The 18,593-nt window shown below is 38.4% G+C and overlaps 2 long non-coding RNA genes across 2 annotated transcripts; both read right to left on the bottom strand.

Moving 5' to 3' along the window:
* Nucleotides 1-1,088: 1,088 nt before the first annotated feature.
* LOC136247638 (uncharacterized) lies at nucleotides 1,089-5,672 on the bottom strand. The gene is made up of 4 exons (XR_010697680.1): nucleotides 5,179-5,672; nucleotides 3,208-3,279; nucleotides 1,372-2,693; nucleotides 1,089-1,190 (listed from the first exon to the last, which is right to left on the bottom strand). It is a non-coding gene; the product is annotated as an uncharacterized lncRNA (long non-coding RNA).
* Nucleotides 5,673-15,845: 10,173 nt separating this feature from the next.
* On the bottom strand, nucleotides 15,846-18,273 carry LOC136246278 (uncharacterized). Its single transcript, XR_010696350.1, has 2 exons — nucleotides 16,244-18,273; nucleotides 15,846-16,191 (listed from the first exon to the last, which is right to left on the bottom strand). It is a non-coding gene; the product is annotated as an uncharacterized lncRNA (long non-coding RNA).
* Between the last annotated feature and the right edge of the window lie 320 nt (nucleotides 18,274-18,593).

Genomic DNA, 18,593 nt, shown 5'->3' with positions numbered 1-18,593 from the left:
ATAGCAAGTGATGATGTCACTATCCATAGAATACCTGGAAAGATTTCGTTCAGGATATCCGGATAGAAAAAACTACTATCCGTTTCAGCCCTAGTATACAGATATCTGTATTTAGAGAATGTAAATAAACGACAGATGTATAGATTTGACAATTAGCTAGTGTGTTATGATGATTCATTTTTAGTATGAAAAAAAACAACAACACATCCTTATGCTGTTAAAAAGTACATCTCTATCTAGATGCCTATGGTAATGTGGCCTCTATACACTACCCAGACAATTAGCTATATACCACAACAGTTCAATGCATGCTCCCACAAAGGCTTGTCCAGATTACTCTGCATTTTCATGAGTTGTCAAGATGGCTGTTATATACAGCAGATTGTTTACTGCTTAGAGATGCAATTCTTTATTCTTAAAGTATAACAACTACTGTTTTCAGAAGACCTGGGTAAGAATATTTTAGCCATAACAGCAGCACTTAAACATGCATTATTGTATGGCTTCTCACAACACTGCACATAATAGCATAGGTAATCGAGAGGCTTTTTGTTTGAGTATCTGAGAGATCACTGTTACAGTAATAAAGCAATCACTCACTGTTCTACTAGCAAACCTTGATATGTGACCGGGCCTGCGAAAATAGGACATGTGGGCACATAAAAATTGCCTACTTTTTCAAAGTTCAACATATCATAACTTTGTATTCCATGACTCTGTAACCATGAACTTTTCAGCACTTAAAGATTTAGTTGGCTTTACAACACAAGTTACAGAATGAAACTATTCTATCCCAATACTGAGATATGACATGTTATGTGATGGGGTGTATAGTTTGTGCCCACATGCCCTATTTTCGCAGGCCCGGTCACATATATCGATATTTCTAAGTACAGTATCGTGATACTTATATTTTCTGTATCAAGATATTGCCGCATTGATATGTATTACAGATCCCTAATCAGTTGTTTTAAACATTTGCATAATGAGCCAGTTATACTTAATGTATCATGTATTAATTTTATGCATATCAGATATACAATACATTTACAAGTAATTAATATTCACCAGCTATAAACAAAATAGTTATTGCATATTACTGTTGTAGCTGGCTGCTTCTTAGGTGGCTAGCACCTGGCTGCTGACCTTTATCAGGAAGTTGCTGTCAATGTTGAATACAGTAGCTATACCTGTGGACAATAACAAATATACATGGATGATTATAATTAGTGGCCTGTATAGGTTTTGAACATATTCCTACATATAATATTTATGAATTGACGTACTTTTAGGTCAGACATCATAATTGTGATCATAATAACTAACTACTATAAGGTAGTTATTTATTGCCATTTTTACTACTACATTTACCTTTACTACATGTGGTGATTCCTCAACCAGAGATATATCAAGACTCACGGTAGTGAGTCGCGCGGCCAGTAAAGCAGAAACGCGCGCCGCAGACAATAAATGACGCGACCACTACGTGAGGATTTTACAAGAACGAACGTTCTCAAATTTGGCCTTCCTGTAATCCACCCGTCACTTACGCTATCCCTCTGAAACTCTGGAGTTGAACTCATCGTGTCACTAGTAACTACCACACAAGCAGTGAAGCAAATCCATGCCGATTGTTTCGTGATCGAGATTGCCGACATGAAAGGGGACGTTTCATTTTTTTTTTAATTTTTTTTTTTATCGCATGCGGTTAGACGCAACCGCAGGTGTATGCCTTGCGTTCCTTTGTGCATTCCGAACATTGATCGCCCTGTTATCGCTTCAGTATTCACTCAATCACCTCAAGATTCACATCATCGATTTCACCATACATGATTACCCTACAGTCGTGATTTCAGCACCAAACGAAGTTTCAGTCGTCCTCAGTCGACCTAGAGGCCAAATACAAATCCCAGATTGTTGTTTTCCGCAATACTCGCTTGGCATGTAGGGCAATGTGTCTTTAAACTGTTCTGAAAGTTTCGTTCAGATTGAAACATTTGTTTTCGAGAATGGCTAGTTTGAAATTTGAATTTAGTCGCCCCCACGTCATTTGCTCTCTAAGAATTTTACTCGGAATTTAAAGAATGACGCAGAGCACAACTGCGGTCTCTGGGTATTGATGAACTGGCGCTCTATGTAGTTAATCAGTACATATAGCCACCAAGAAGTGTGCTGCCATAGATTATAGTCCATAGATATAGCTAATCTATGGTGCTGCATACCATCCTTCGTTTTGAAATTAGTCGCCCCCACATAATTTGTCCTCTAAGGGCGCGGCTTAAAGAATGACACAAGAGTACAACTGCGGTTACCAGTTGTTGACACAAGCTGTGAGTAATTAGCACATGTAGCTAGCTTAAAAGGAAGTGTGCAAAATCGCCTAATACAATTGTCACCATGCATTATTGCATTTTATAGCACCCCCACACAAAATTACACATGTAATTACAACATACAGAGGAGACACATGAATACCAAACACTTTTCACAACAATAATGTAAGAATTGTACAATAATGACTGTAATATAACTGCTATGCAAATGTTTTCCAGTGGCCCGCCATGGTAGCAAGTCTCACATGACGGCATGTATATTCATCCAAACACAATGGGAGTAACGAGTGAGTATGATGACAACAAGTTGGTATGACTCCATTTGTAGAATCCAGATGAGTGGGTGTGGCTCCAGTATGTCTAAACGGTTAACAAACATTCCTGTTATAAATACGTGCTAGAGTTGCAATATAATAGTATAGTATTTAAATGCAATAATACATAGTCTCCATTGCATCACTATCAAACGACACTAAGTGGAGGATATTGTTGCATCTCTAGTATGTACACTCTATCAGTACAACCTATCTTAATGGCCACTAGTATAGAAAGACAACCACTCTTGAAAAGCCAATTCCAATTGAGAATTTATACACTGTTACCTGCTGAATGAGTGAAGGTGGCAATAAACAAGTTCCACCGTAATTTATACACGTGATCTGATCCTGTATATTCTGTCAGTGGATGAGATCCACTTGGCCAGGACAAAATGTGACTCAAGTGCCCTGGATGATCCATACTCAACCAACTTATGACCCAGTGGCACAATGGAACTGACTATTTATAGAGAATACAATTACATTTATTTCTAAGATGTGTGGATGTGTGGACACATTACAACACATTACATGTACATACAAGACACGCTACGTACTGTTTTAGCATTTCAAGTCACCACATTATACACGTACCAGTCAACAATGCTTCATAGTGCCCATCAGTAAACCTGAAGAAAAGTTACAAAAAATAAAAATTCACATAAGTACAATGAAACCTCATTAATATGGCAGGCTGTGGGACCAAAAAATTTGGCCTGAATAACAAGGTGGCCTTATTAATGAGGTCATAAGTAATGCTTAGCTATATTTGGGACCTACTAGAGGTGGCCAATATAATGAGGTGGTCTTATTAAAGAGGTGGCCACTAAGTGAGGTTTCACTGTACATATAGTTCACAATATTGTGAACAATATTAATGGTTAACAATATACACTGAAACCTGCAGGTCACTTCTTGTGGAAGATTGCTCTCTACACAAAATGACACATTCAGAGATTGTATTTAGATGGATGATACAGTAACGCATTGTGACTTCAATACTCGTGATGTGTCACTGCTAGGCAGCAACCATATGCACGGCACTGCCACATCGCACTTGCTCGCACACACAATTTTGCTAACGATTTTACAAATTGATAATTAAGGGGTGTGGCAACTAGCTGTTTCCCTTCTGTACAAGTGGCCACCAAGACAGGTCCACTGTGGATGAAAGCCAGGCATTAGATATTTGGTATTTCATGTGTTGAAGACATTCCAGGGCTTCTGGTAGTCTCAAATCTCACCACAGTTTAACTCAGGCAGTGTTGTGGTCACCACTAAACTACTGGAATGCTGTGTTATGTTCATCTTATGCTTGGCTACTATATTGTAGAACTGAAATGGATACTCTGAAAAATATATCCTATGGATAATGACTTCATCACTTTCTTCATCAGGAGCTTATAAGGACCAACAGTGAAACTTTTTACACTTGGGGCTGACAGTCAACTGCCTATGTCTGAAGCAGTGCTTTTGGTGCTCTAACAGATTGGCTGCCCCCTTGCTGCCAGCACTCACTGTCTCATACGCTGTCATACACTAAATCCATCTCTATAGCCAGTTAGAACAGCATGCTTCTTACCTTTTTTTAAGGCCGCATAATGCAGCCACCTCTTTAAAAGGCAAGGTTAGAAAATTTTGTCCCTACGGCCTGAATAATGACCAGTTTTCACTGTACTATTAGTGATTAGTGATCATGGGGGATTATTTATTAAGATACTAAGATATACAAACGCTACAACCTCTAAATATAGCAGTAAATTTTTTACCCTGGTCCAATGTCTCATAATAATCGTGACTTCGTGAGAGACTCTACTGTGACAAATACATGTTTATCATGATATGTGCTAATCGCCTTTTTACTAGAGTTGCACCGATAATCGGTTGAATAATCGGTAACAGCCGATATAAGGTGATTTTGCAAGTATCGGTATCGGCTACAAAGAGGAAGTTATTTGCCGATAACCTAAATCCACAATCAATCATTAACGACAGTAATAAACATGTGACAGAATTAAAAGAAAGCAGTGAATGCAGTGGTAAGTGGTAAACATTTATTTGCTGTACCTGTTTATAACTAATAAGGCTTGTTTATGTGTGAATAGTGTGGCTGCAAGGCTATAATAGGCTGTGTATATTTATCGGCCGCCCACGCAATCAACCAATCACTATTTGGAAAGGGTCTGGAATCCCACCAAAACTCCGTTTGAGAAGCTGACTTAGGTGTTTTATAACTACTTGGCTTTCATTTCCATGTAAGGGGTTAGTGGCACACTGGTAGCAAACATTGTAGAATTGGCCGCCCACGCAAGTAATTAAATTATGTTATACACGCACATAAACTTTAGATGATTTTTGCTCCTTCTCCCCTGACCTACAGAATAGAAGAATATCGGTAAATATCGGCATATCGGCTACAGGAATGAGTGAAACATCGGTATCGGTAAAAGTGAAAATATGCATATCGGTGCAACACTACTTTTTACAATTAAGTTTTACAACACAAATACATGTATAGTTAAACTCACCAATTGCGACTAAATCCCTTCAACACGAAAAGACAAATAATGAGACAACCTTGGAGACAACAGCCACACAAGCCTATTCTGGTGCGTTTATTTAGTAGTAATATAAATTTTAAAGGCGTTTATTTACAACAGGACATAATTACGCGCCCCTCTATTGTCTCTGTACATACTTGCCTTTTCTTTACTATTCTCATTTCATTTCACAAGATCTCTTGGCAGGGGCGTAGCTTCTTCACTTGAATTAGTCAATGCTTGAAGTAGATCGAGATACTCTAATAAAACAGTCACATTTCTACAAGTGCCATATTTTTATATTGTAAAGTCTGTAAGTAGCTAGTAATTTAAACTATACAATCCGATGCTAAGCAGAAGTTGTAACTATGCTAAATATTGATTGCTGTGTTCAGCGGTGGAGCAAGTAGTTGATATGAGGGGGGCTGGGCTGACCCAGACTTATTTCTATAGTTTAGTAAGGTGAGACCAAAAAAAAAAAAAAAAAAAAAAAAAAAAAGGTCGCAACCAACTGACAAGAGCTTCCACCTCACCAGCTACCATTTCTAGCTGATAAACTACATAAAAATCTTTACATAGCTCGCTACACACTGAATACTTTATTAGAGTGACTGCTCTATTAGAGTATCTCGATCTTTATCACGGTTTTCAGCCCCACTCCAAGAAAGATAATTTCGGTGTGATATCATTCTGAGGGGGGGCTAAGCCCCCCCCCCCCCTTTCCGCCGCCTATGGCTGTGTTACAGCTGTTTTGTGACTGCTCTAATAGAGTATCTTGATCGTTTCAATGCAGTACAAGATGAAAGGCAAAGTGTTGTTAAGGGTTTACTAGTTAAAATGGGTGTTAGTTGACTGCAGTTGCATGCCACTAACAGGGTCGTCCAGAGAAATTAGAGGGCCCAGGGAAAAGAGTTAAAGAGGGGCCCAGGGGCAAGGAAGGGTCTAGATCCTGACTGCTCTATTAGAGTATATCGATCTTTCTTTAAACAGGTATTCAAGTGGCCCCTTTCAGGCTGTGGTAGGGGGAAAAATACCCCAGTTACCCCCAATGTGGGCGGCCCTGGCCACTAAAATTACAGTTATATTTTAATATTCTGTCACTGTAATCTGGGGTTTCTGTCAAAACCATGGAAACTACTGACTCACCTACTGTTATCAACAGTGCATTGCTTATTCTAACAAAAAGTATTGAAATCCCATCCAAAAACAGCTTATAGCTGTAAAAAAAGTGCGCGTCCAAGTAAAGCAGAGTTAACTGCGACAAAAAGTAATGATATCATAATGCGGCCATGTGCGAGGTGTGCAAGTTGTAATATTAGCTAATCAGATAATACAATGTTATTGTTAAAGTGTTAATGAGAACTATGTGATGCTGCTAGTTTTGAAGTGTGTGAGCATCTTCATAAATGCCACATAAATTTAATTCTCAATAAAGCAATGTGTATAGATTCTCTGATAGTAATAAATAGTTTGAGTTTGGCCGCCTTTCCTGTATACAGCAATGCTACGAACAAAGGAAAGGTGGCCAAACTCAAACTATTTATTACTATCAGAGAATCTATACACATTGCTTTATTGAGAATTAAATTTATGTGGCATTTATGAAGATGCTCACACACTTCAAAACTAGCAGCATCACATAGTTCTCATTAACACTTTAACAATAACATTGTATTATCTGATTAGCTAATATTACAACTTGCACACCTCGCACATGGCCGCATTATGATATCATTACTTTTTGTCGCAGTTAACTCTGCTTTACTTGGACGCGCACTTTTTTTACAGCTATAAGCTGTTTTTGGATGGGATCTACTATACAGGAAGTAGGGATGACATGATAGTCGTGACATAAAGTTCCATGATATGTTTCTTTGTCATGACATGAATATTTCTTAATAATGCACACCTTTGTCATTCATTGTAATGTAGTAGATGGTAGAAGAAAAATACAAATAAGTTGTTGTTAATGCCATAGTTGTAAAGATACCACCAATATTTAAGTTGATATTTTGTAAACACAAATCATTTCATAAGTAAAATGCGTTGAAAAACTAAGAATTACTTATGTCGTGACACAAATCTCCATGAAATATGACATAATGTCGTAGCATCCCTAATAGGAAGTCTCTAATCATTTAAAAGGCAATCCTGGATCAGGTAGCGCAAGTCGTCATAATTTTATCGAACACATTTCAATAATTACTAATAATTCCTTACCACAATAACACACAGATTTCTGGTTTGGACTATTCAACAGAGCAGCCTTTGGTCTCTCTGGATACCAGGTTGTATGCAGATCACACCAACACATTGAGAGTTATGTGTGAAACAGTAGAGCCTGTCATTCACCACTCTTCAAACACCAGTACGAATTATCAAACAGCTATACTTCACTAAATGATCATTTTTGAACATTTTGCACATTCCAATGAATAACATACTAGGGAATTACCCTGTCACTTTGAGGTTTCTATGGGATATCCAACTACTGAATAGCAATCTGTAACAGAAATTTTACGGAGATTGAATACACCATTCATAAGTTATTCAAGTTACACTGAAACCATGGTTGTTATAGGCAGTACTGTTCTGCTCATAACTTGAGGCCTGTTGGTTTGATTTACTTAAAACTTGGTATTCAGGGATAAAAAATACTTCTCTATTGATTGGTCCAAACTGAAAGTAGACCATTCTGTAACTTCTCACCACTGTTATGGTGAGAAGTAACAGACCTTTGTTAAAATAATTGTAATTTTGCTTGCTTACTGCCACCACATATCCACTAGAGCCTCTGGAGCCCTTTACTAATAAAAACCACTGAAGAAAACTGTTGTAAATGTTGTATTGGTGGTCCATACAGCTCAAAAAGTCTTTAGTTAGTGTTTACTGGTTTTGGTAAGTTGAGTAGCTCGCCTAGTGTATAAATTTCGATAACATGTACTGTTTGATAATAGGTGACTTATACTATACAATCTTGGATCCTATATGCAATCTTGAATCCTGCCTGACTCAGAACTTGTACACCAATAAAAAAAGTGCAATAAAATGGTGAGATCAAAATTAAAAAGGTAAGATAAAAGTGAGGTTGACATGTTTCCAGCTGCACAACAGCAGAGTAGACAATTTGTGATAATTGGATGATGAGGATGGTAACACTCCATGTTGTGATACATGATCACTAGTTGTTGTGCAGCATTGAACATGTCTGGTGTATCTAGTTATATTATATTCTATAACAGCTGCAATATTATGAGATTGAAGCTTCTTCATCCAGTACTTTTATTATTATATCAATTTAGTAATATTGCATCATCAACTTGAATGGCTTCACAATGTAAACAAAATACTCCTTTAAAGTAAGACCTCATTATTTTTCATTTATTCTTATCAAACACAGTGGAGAGAGAAATGATACTTAAGAGCTCAGTCACTCTCTCCAATTAAGTAACAAGTTGAAGTCAAGTGTAACTAAGCTGCTTAGGAATTCTTTGCGATGTTCTGGGTAGGACAACAGCTGTTTGTCACAACATTGACGCTGGTGATGCTCACCCTATCAAGCTATGAAAAAGATTTTGGCTCTACTAGTTTCTCTTCGGCATTTTGATTTATCATGTCCCACAGTTGGTCTAGTGCTATTGTGCATGGATCACAACTCATTGTAAAATGAAGTCTATAAATCAGTTCCTCATGGAGCTTAGCCATTTAAGTGTTGTCATTTGTAGCTTAATTATTTATACACACATGCACACACCTCTATGTTGTACTTTTATGACCCTTTTCTTTGTATTGCACTTTCTCTTTGTAGGGGCGGTTGTATACACACACATAAATATATACTGTATACCATTGTTCCACTGTTGGTCATGTCTCATAATAACTGGTGATTCCCAATATTTGGCAGTTGTGACATACATTGTGACTGCAATTATTAAGAAACACAGAAATTTTAAGGGATAAAAGATATATAGTGGACGATATATAGTGGACACTGAATCTCTAAATTAATGACCATTAGTACAGGTATATCTTCAAGTATAGACAACCTCTTGTTATTAGTTATTTCACTTTGATCCCCAACGTTTCTAATTTTCTTTCAACTTGTTTGTCACTGTTTTATAATTAATGAACCCACTAATACCACATTACAGGCAAGTCAGGCACCAGGTATGCCATTAAATTAATTTTGCATTTGAATGTGTACCCCAATAGTCAACCTGCCACACAGCATTATAAATGAAGAACAAAAGGCAGGGCTAGCCTTAGAGATTCTGGGGCCTAAGCAAAGTATTCTGGGTGGCCTCCCCAGATGAAGTGGTTCTTAGCCACTTTCCATGCAATTTGCCTATACAAAAATCATTAGCCCATATAGGGCTATGTCCAACATACTTGTTGTGTAAAGAATATCCTATACTAGCTTAGCATTAGCTGTTGTAATACTAGCTGCCATCTACGTGTATTGTATCTCTAACTACGTTAAATGTGATTGTGTAAAATCGTAACTCATTATTATACGCTACTGATCATCTTCAATCTTTGCAGAGTCTTGCCGCTAGCAGTAATCAAACCACAACCATACTGTGACACAGAGTAGCCCATCTGGTGATGCCTGATCTCGTGATCTCTCCACCCAACAGACTCTACTTATAACATTATAGATATTAATGGAAACGAACAACCTCACCGCCACTTGAGACCTGACGATTTAAATCAACACAATCACATGATTTCTTGCCTCTTTACCCATTGCAGTGGAAAGCTAATGACATTTGATGAATTCTTAATGTACTGCATGTGTGCAGCCACGAATACATTCCAGTATAATTATTGCTTTAAATTAATACTGTTCATTACTATATAGATTAGCTATCACGTGATATTGGAGATGCATTCCTCAAGTGACAAGTTCTATACAGTGTATGTGTTCTTAAAAGTACGAGTTGTGTAATTTATATACTGAATTTGCATTTTGAGAACTGGGGCCCCAGTTTTGGAGCTTTGGGGGGCCTCTTAGCTCCGGGGCCCTAGCTAGCGGCTGACTACTCTTAATGCTGGTCCTGACAACTACTCTTAAGGCTGGTCCTGACAATAGGAGAAACATCTCTACAATCAATCCATCACTACAGATAATATGGGTGATAAGTGTGAGTCAGCCACAGGGAAGCCATACCATGCTATCATGTGTGGAAACCTCGTATTGTCTTAGTCAGCAAAAAGAACTGCATTGTATGTACAACACAGTGTGTGCTTGCGTATGTACGAACTGCAGTAATGCCAAAGTAATGCCAAAAGGCACCTGTTGGGCTGAAATGACATCAAACAGTGAAAAATCAAGCCTGTAGATTTAGTGTTGCATCTTGGGATTGGTTATACCTAACCAACACTGCCAAGGTGCCATGAAGACATTGTCAGGCTGACTTTAGGATAATATTTCTGGCCAGAAAGCCCAAGCCTCCATGATCCCTAATCAAGACTCACGGTAGTGAGTTGTGCGGCCAAGGAAAGTAGGGTGCGCAATTACTGTGAGTTATTTACATGAACGACTAACTCTAATAGAACGCACACCTAAAACCTACCTTGAAATGCACAAACAAAGCTGTGTTGTGGGCTGTGTTAGCTACTTCAGACCCATAACAACTGAACATCAAACACTTACAAGAATAGCACGCGTGATAACAAGTTCATTGAGGTTACTACACTGTTCATGTTCACCTAGCGTTGACGTTTATGGCCGAATTTGCACTGAGTTCAGCAACTGTAAATAAACGCTACTGTAGTTAGAGTTGTCTTAAATTTAAGATAGGGTTCTAAAAGACCGCAAAATAAATCAGCAATTAGCGTAGGCGACATTACTGTCCCATGAGAGCAAGTGTGGAAATTAACTCACCACTTCCCAGAAAAATGGCAGGTCATAATCAAGCGAAACTACTCCATATGTTTAATCACATATCAAAGATTGTCCCATGAAGCACAAGAGTAAATGAATCAAACTTTGAGAAAATCACTTATGGTGGCTCTCGCAAGAGAGGTGGAGTTCCAAGATTTGTACTGAAGAAACTTATCTAGGCAAAGAACTTGTGATAGCAAAACCAAAGCTGTGGAATAATCACAGTGTAAGATATACAAGTTAAAAAAGGGAATGAGTATCCAAAGGAGGAGGAGAAGAAGGAGAAGAATGTGACATTTTCAGCAAAATTTCATGCAGTGTTACTACAATATAACAGGGACTCCTTACTCTTAATAACAATATATCAAAGGTTTTGTTGTATTGCGAGGTTTTTTTACAAAAGAATAATTTTAAAGGTGTTTTTGTTTTAGTATACAGTTACTGATATGTCTGATGCCTTTTTTCCTGTGATGTAATGTTATCAATTATATTACAAAAGACCCTATAGTTTAGTACAAGCTGTTTATTCCCTTCAGAAAGAAGTACCTGATGATCAGGGACTCATAATTATTATAAATACAAGAGGAGCTCACTGTGTCATGTGATATACCACTAGAATAGATCCATCATTAAGATGAGATAGCATAATGAAACTGTTATTTATGTTGTATGCAATCTTAACTATTCTCATAGGCCAGCTATTTCAAAAAAAGAAGAATTTTAAAGCAGCTACACAAAAGTTTGGACTAACCTGTAATGTACAGTAGTCCATGTAAAGTTTACTATAGTCATAAGAGAGAATATAAATTTTTTGCCACATTAGGCCACAAGAAGTAAATGAATCCTTTGAAGAAATGTCTTTACAGCCATGAAGAAGATGGACAAGAAACTTGCGACAACAAGAGCTATCATGCTATTGTCTGCTTCACTGTACAAAGCTATAACTAGATGATAACATTAATTGTCAGCTCTTTCCCTGAATGATGTACAGTGTAACTATACTAAGACATTTAGGACTATCAGCTTAAAATCTGGACCTGTCACTATGGTTCAGGGGAGTAGCCAGAACCTGGGCCACCTGGGCCCAGGGCCAGTCATCAACAGGTGTGGGAATATTTAAATGTACACAATGAAAAATGAAACTTACAGACAGTCAGGTACTGCAAATCATCAGTAGACCGTTACTAAAACTTTCACCAAATTGATTATTCCATTCTATCTGCTATACAACAGTGTGAAACTCCAGAGCTCCTCTCTACTGTCTCCTAGCCACTTCCATAGTGATGAATCATGTGATTCTGGTTCTTTATGCATCCCAGCTGGCTGATTAGCAGTGTGTGAAGAGTATTTGGTCTAGCCACGGCGTTGCTTGCCACATGTGTACTACTCAGTGACCACTATGAACACAAGGTTAGTTCTTTGTTTATTTATATTATTGAATTACTACAGGTGAATAATACTGTATCAGAGGCAGCATAGGCCATTGCATGCCATTATGGTCGCCAGTAATAACCATCATGGCAGAAGTAGAACGTTGCTAGATGCAGTGCAGACAGCTCACAAAGTTGCTCCTTGGATAACCCGATCCCTCATGACAATGTCTCCTCAGCTGTGCCTGAGTGTGACTTGTTCTTTCCTGTGATGTAATGTTAATTATGGTGATGAATTATATTACAAAAGACCCTATAACTTAGTACAGGCTGTTTATTCCCTTCAGGAAGAAGTACCTGATGATCAGGGACTCATAATTATTATAAATACAAGAGGGGCTCACTGTGTCATGTGATACATTACTAGAACAGATCCACCATTATGAAGAGGTAACAAAATTAAACTGATATTTATGTTGTGCAGAATCTATATTATTCTCATAGGAAGTGAATCGAAAAATAAAATTCTCAAGTGGCTGGATAAAGTGTTAGATCTAGTTGTACCAGAGAGTCAACAATGTAAAGTATTCTATAAACAAAAGAGAGAATATGGCATTTTTCATCATTTGAAGTGAGAGGAATCATCTACATTCTCGGCAGAAATATATGAAAGAACTGCAACATGGACAAGAAACTCATGGTGATGAATCATATTGCAAAAGATCCTACAACTTTAGTATATTGTTTATTCCCTTCAGGAAGAAGCAGCTGATGATCCGGAATTAATATTTGTTGTGAATACAAGAAGAGCTCATCATGCTATGAACTACATTTACAGAAGGACAGATCCACCATTATGAAGAGGTAACAAAATTAAACTGATATTTATGTTGTGCGGAATCTTTACTATTCTAATAGGAGACACACCAGCTCAATAAAAAAAATTTTTTTTTAAAGTGGCTACACAAAGTTTAGGACTAAACTGTAATGGACAGTGGTTCATGTAAAGTTACTATAGTCATAAGAGAGAGAATATGAAATATTTAGCTGCATGAGGCCTCAGGAAGTAAATGAATTCTTCGCAGAAATTTCTTTACGGACAGCAAGAAGATGGACGCGACAACAAGAGCTATCATGCTATTGTCTGCTTCACTGTACAAAGCTATAACTAGATGATAACATTAATTGTCAGCTCTTTCCCTAAATGATATACAGTGTAACTATACTAAGACATTTAGGACTATCAGCTCAAAATCTGGACCTGCCACTACGGTTCAGGGGAGTAGCCAGAACCCGGGCCACCCATCAGCAGGTGTGGGAATATTTAAATGAAAAATGAAACTTACAGGCAGTCAGGTACTACAAATCATCAGTAGACCTTTACTAAAACTTTATCAAATTGATCATTCCATTCTATCTGCTATACAACAGTGTGAAACTCCAGAGCTCCTCTCTACTGTCTCCTAGCCACTTCCACGGTGATGAATCATGTGATTCTGGTTCTTTATGTACCCCAGCTGGCTGATTAGCAGTGTGCGAAGAGTATTTGGTCTAGCCACGGCGTTGCTCGCCACCGACGCCACATGTGTACTAATCAGTGATCACTGTGAACACAAGGTTAGTTTTTTTTGTTTATTTATATTATTGAATTACTACAGGTGAATAATACTGTATCAGAGGCAGCATAGGCCATTGTATGCCATTATGGTTGCCAGTAGTAACCATCATGGCAGAAGGAGAACATTGCTAGATTGGTTAACAAGCAATAAGAAGCCACCAAATCAAGTTCAAGCCAGCTGTGCAGATAGCTCACAAAGTTGCTCCTTGGATAACCCGATCCCTCATGACAATGTCTCCTCAGCTGTGCCTGTGTGTGACTTGGTTCTTTCCTGTGATGCAATGTTAATTATGGTGATGAATTATATTAACCCTGTAGTTTAGTACATGCTGTTTATTCCTTCAGGAAGAAGTACCTGATGATCAGGGACTCATAATTATTATAAATACAAGAGGAGCTCACTGTGTCATGTGATATATCACTAGAATAGATCCACCATTATGAAGAGGTAACAAAATGAAACTGATATTTATGTTGTGTGGAATCTTTACTATTCTGATAGGAGACACACCAGCTCAATCTAATACAAAATTCATACGTGGCTTGATAAGGTTCTAGAGCAAAGTGTATCAGAAAGTCAAAGTATACTACAATCATAAGACAGAGTAAAGAAATTTTCAAAGCTTGAGGCAACAGGAATTATCTCTATACTTGGAAGAAATTTCTGAAAAGACTGCAACATGGACAAGAAACTTAGGACACAGCGAGAGTGCTGGGAAAGTGTTTTCAGTGGAACCAGGAGGAAGAGGCCAATTATCAATTATACCAAGTTACAATGCAGGACCATTTTATTCCCTTCAAGGAGAAGTACCTGATGATCAGGGACTCATAATTGTTATAAATGAAAGAAAAGCTCACCGTGTCATGCGGTAAATTACTCAAAGATTGATCCACCATTATGAAGAGGTAATTAAATGAAACTGGTATTTATGTTGCGTAGAATCTTTACTATTCTAATACGTAGAAGACAAGCCAGCTCAATCAGGAAAAGAAAAGAATTTTAAAGTGGCTAGACAAATTTTTTTACACCAAACTGTAATGGACAGTGGTCTACATAAAGTGACTATAGTCATAAGTGGGAATATGCATGGAAATTTTAGCCGCATGAGGCCACAATAAGTAAATGAATTCTTGGCGGAAATTTCTTTACGGACATCAAGAAGATGGAGGAGAAACTTGCAACATGGTGAAAGTGTTGGAAAGGTGTTTGTAGTGAGTGTAGGAGGGAGAGGCTCATTGTCAATCACAATGAAATATGATGTTGAACTGGTAGTAATTTGACTAAGTAATCATGGTAATGATTATAATACTGTGTGTTCTTTGTGTTATGTGCTGTATGTTTATGAGTAATTTCATAAGATAACTTGTTATATCTTCTCAATCACAACAAGAAAGTGACTGGCCAGGTATATGCTATACTGGCATTGTATGTTTTAGATGATCTATAGTGCACCAAGGCATGTACGTACCACCCAAGAGTAGACATGTCTGAGTAATATCAATTTAATGGACAGTAAGATATTATATCTGAGTGTAAAGCTAGCCAATAGACAGAATTTTAGAGTAACAAAAGGCAGAGTCTATAAACTCTAAAATATAGACAGTCTCTAAAACTTATGCGTGTTTGAGTGGCTGCAACGCCATTGAATGGCTAGCCACCACATCCACCTCCTAGACCTCCTACATGGATTAGTCCATGAATTATAGCGGTACTAGCTAAAAATGCTTTACTGAAATTTCTAATCATAATGCTAATCATTTCGTTCGAGTTAATGGATCCTTGGCGTACGGTGTTGAACATGGTCAACAGTACTGTTACTGTAAAAAATGGTGGGACTATACTAGACAGGTTTATGTGAATCATAATGTACAAGTACCTGAGAAGAGGTTAACAGTTTCTTTGCATCTTTGAAAGCAGTTTGTTGTGGCGTTTCCCACTGCCAAGTTGTGTTCTTGTGTAGAAGACTGTAAAGTGGTACTAAAAAATTGCTGTAATAGTCTAACATTCCCAGGAAGGACTTCAGCTGGGAAACATTCTGCAGGGCAGGAGCTTCAACAATAGCTCTGACTTTTTCCTTTGTAGGATGTAGACCACTCTGGGAGATTAGGTGTCCCAAGTATTCCACCTGAGGAAGTAAAAATGCACACTTATCCTTCCTTAAATGCATACCTACTTACTCCAGGTGAGTCAAAACTTCATGTAAATTGTTCAGATGTTCTGTTTCAGTGGCTCCTGTTATTAGAATATCATCCAAAAAATGCAGACCTTCTTGAAGTAAGTTTTCCATTGTTCTTTGGAAAATGGAAGGAGCTGAGGCTACTCCAAAAGGAAGTCTGGTGTACTGGTAGAGCCTTTTCTGTGTGTTTATGGTCGCATACTTCCTTGAATCTTCATCCAAGGGTAGTTGTAGGTAGACCTGAGCCAGATCAAGCTTTAAAAAGTATTTCCCACCAGACAATGATGCGAACAAATCATCTATACGTGGTAGTGGATAAGTGTCAAGTTTGGCAACTGATCATGAATTCACTGTCAATTTGTAGTCACCACAAATACGGACACTACCATCTGGCTTCAGGACTGGCACAATTGAGGCTGCCCAGTCAGAAAATTGTACTGGCTCAATGATGCCCTGTTTATGAAAGGCGTTCCAGTTCTACCACAACCTTCTCTCTCATGGCATAGGGTACTGATCGTGGTCTGTAGAATTTGGGTCTAGCCTGTGGATCAACATGAAATTTAGCAGTGACCCCTCTCACCATTCTCAATGTTGAATTGAACACAGTCTTGTGCTTATCCAGAAGGTCTTATAAGGTAAGGGTTGGTTGCTGAGTGTGGTACAATTCTGCCCAGTTCAAGCGGATCTTGCTCAACCAATCACGGCCCAAAAGACTAGGACCATTTCTGCAACCACTAGTAGAGCTGCAGGTTGTGATTCTGCTCCTGAAAAGATACATCAATGTTAGCAACACCCAGTACCTCAATGTATTCCCCAGTGTAAGTTCTGAATTTGTTGTTGGTGGACTGAAGGGGTGGGGCTGCTTGAGCTTCCCATAATTTGTCAAAAGTGCTCTTGGCTATTAAGAGTTAATGAGGCTCCTGTGTCTACTTCCATTGGTAGCTCAGCCCCATTAATCTGCACTGTAACAACATACGGTTCAGAAGGAGAGCTAGAAACATTAAATAAAGTGTATGCAGAAGCGTTAGTGTCATTCTCTGCTGTCTCTGTAGCTACCACTGAATGGGTTTTCTGTGAATAAGCTCTTTTAGCTTTCTTCCTTTGTTGTGGAGGTTTGCCTGTGTCTGCCTTCTTGCTGCGGCAAATGTGTGCTAAGTGTCCTTTCTTTTTACACAGATGGCACTCAGTGTTTCCGAACTGGTACTCTTTTGCAAGATGTGGTCCTCTGCATCGGTAGCACTCTACCACTCGTGTGCATGACATATTACCTGTAGGTTGGGGTGGGGCTTTGAAGTGAGTTTTTACAGGTGGTCGAACAGCATTCACTGCAGGTAGCTGAGTCTTTTGGGAGTCCTTTGCATTGCGATCTGCCGACTCCATGGCAATTGAAATCTCCACAGCTTTGTCCACGGTCAAGTTGGGCTCTGCAAGTAATCGGCATTGTATGCGGCCATTCTCTAGCTATGCCACACACCAATCTGTCACATAGCATGTCATTTAAAGCACCTCCAAACTTACAATATCTGGTTAGATGTCGCAGTTTTGCTATGAAATTTGCTACTGACTCGCCCTGTTGGCGATTACGGGAGTTGAATTGGAAGCGTTCCACTATCAAAGAAGGTGTCGGATTATGGTGATCCTGTATCAGTTTGACTAGCTGAGCATGATTTGTCTGCAGGATTCTCTGGAGCCAAAAAATTTTCGATGAGACAGTAAGTAGCTACTCCACAAGCACTAAGAAGTACAGCCCTCTGTTTGCTTTCTGCTACGTCATTTGCTGCGAAGTACTGCTGTAGTCTCTCAACATACGAGGTCCAGTCCTCCTGAGTAGAATTGAATTCCCCAATAGTTCCATGAATCCCTGCAACTGTAGCTGCCATAGCTTCGTCACCACTGTAATAACTGCAAGTTAAGTAGATAGCCGGAGCGCACACATTCACGACTTCACAGTTAAACTCAATATCATAGTACAGTACAGAATGAAATGGTACAAACATACAGGGTTATTTATACAAGTTAAAAGGTAAAGTACAAAACTAACAAAGACCGTTTATTAACTACAACACTTTAACAATACTGAGACAGATGGTTAACCTGTGGGAGACTAAGCATATTCGCAAAGTGTTACTACATGAATACGTGAATAGATACAACAGCCAAAATAAACAAGTCAATGCAATCACAGTATGAAATCACTACAGATACACCCCCTTTCCAACTATTCCTGATAGTCTATGAGGCCTGCACCATTGTTTTTCAATTGTTAAACGCCTGTAAAACAAAAAGGGAAAGTAATTCACGAAGTCTGGGGAGAGTTGCCACACCTGTATTTCAGACCAGAACCCACTTCA

The sequence above is a fragment of the Dysidea avara genome, chromosome 2, assembly GCF_963678975.1.
Source record: "Dysidea avara chromosome 2, odDysAvar1.4, whole genome shotgun sequence".
Lineage (NCBI taxonomy): Eukaryota > Metazoa > Porifera > Demospongiae > Dictyoceratida > Dysideidae > Dysidea > Dysidea avara.
This window is presented reverse-complemented; position numbering and strand designations above follow the sequence as displayed.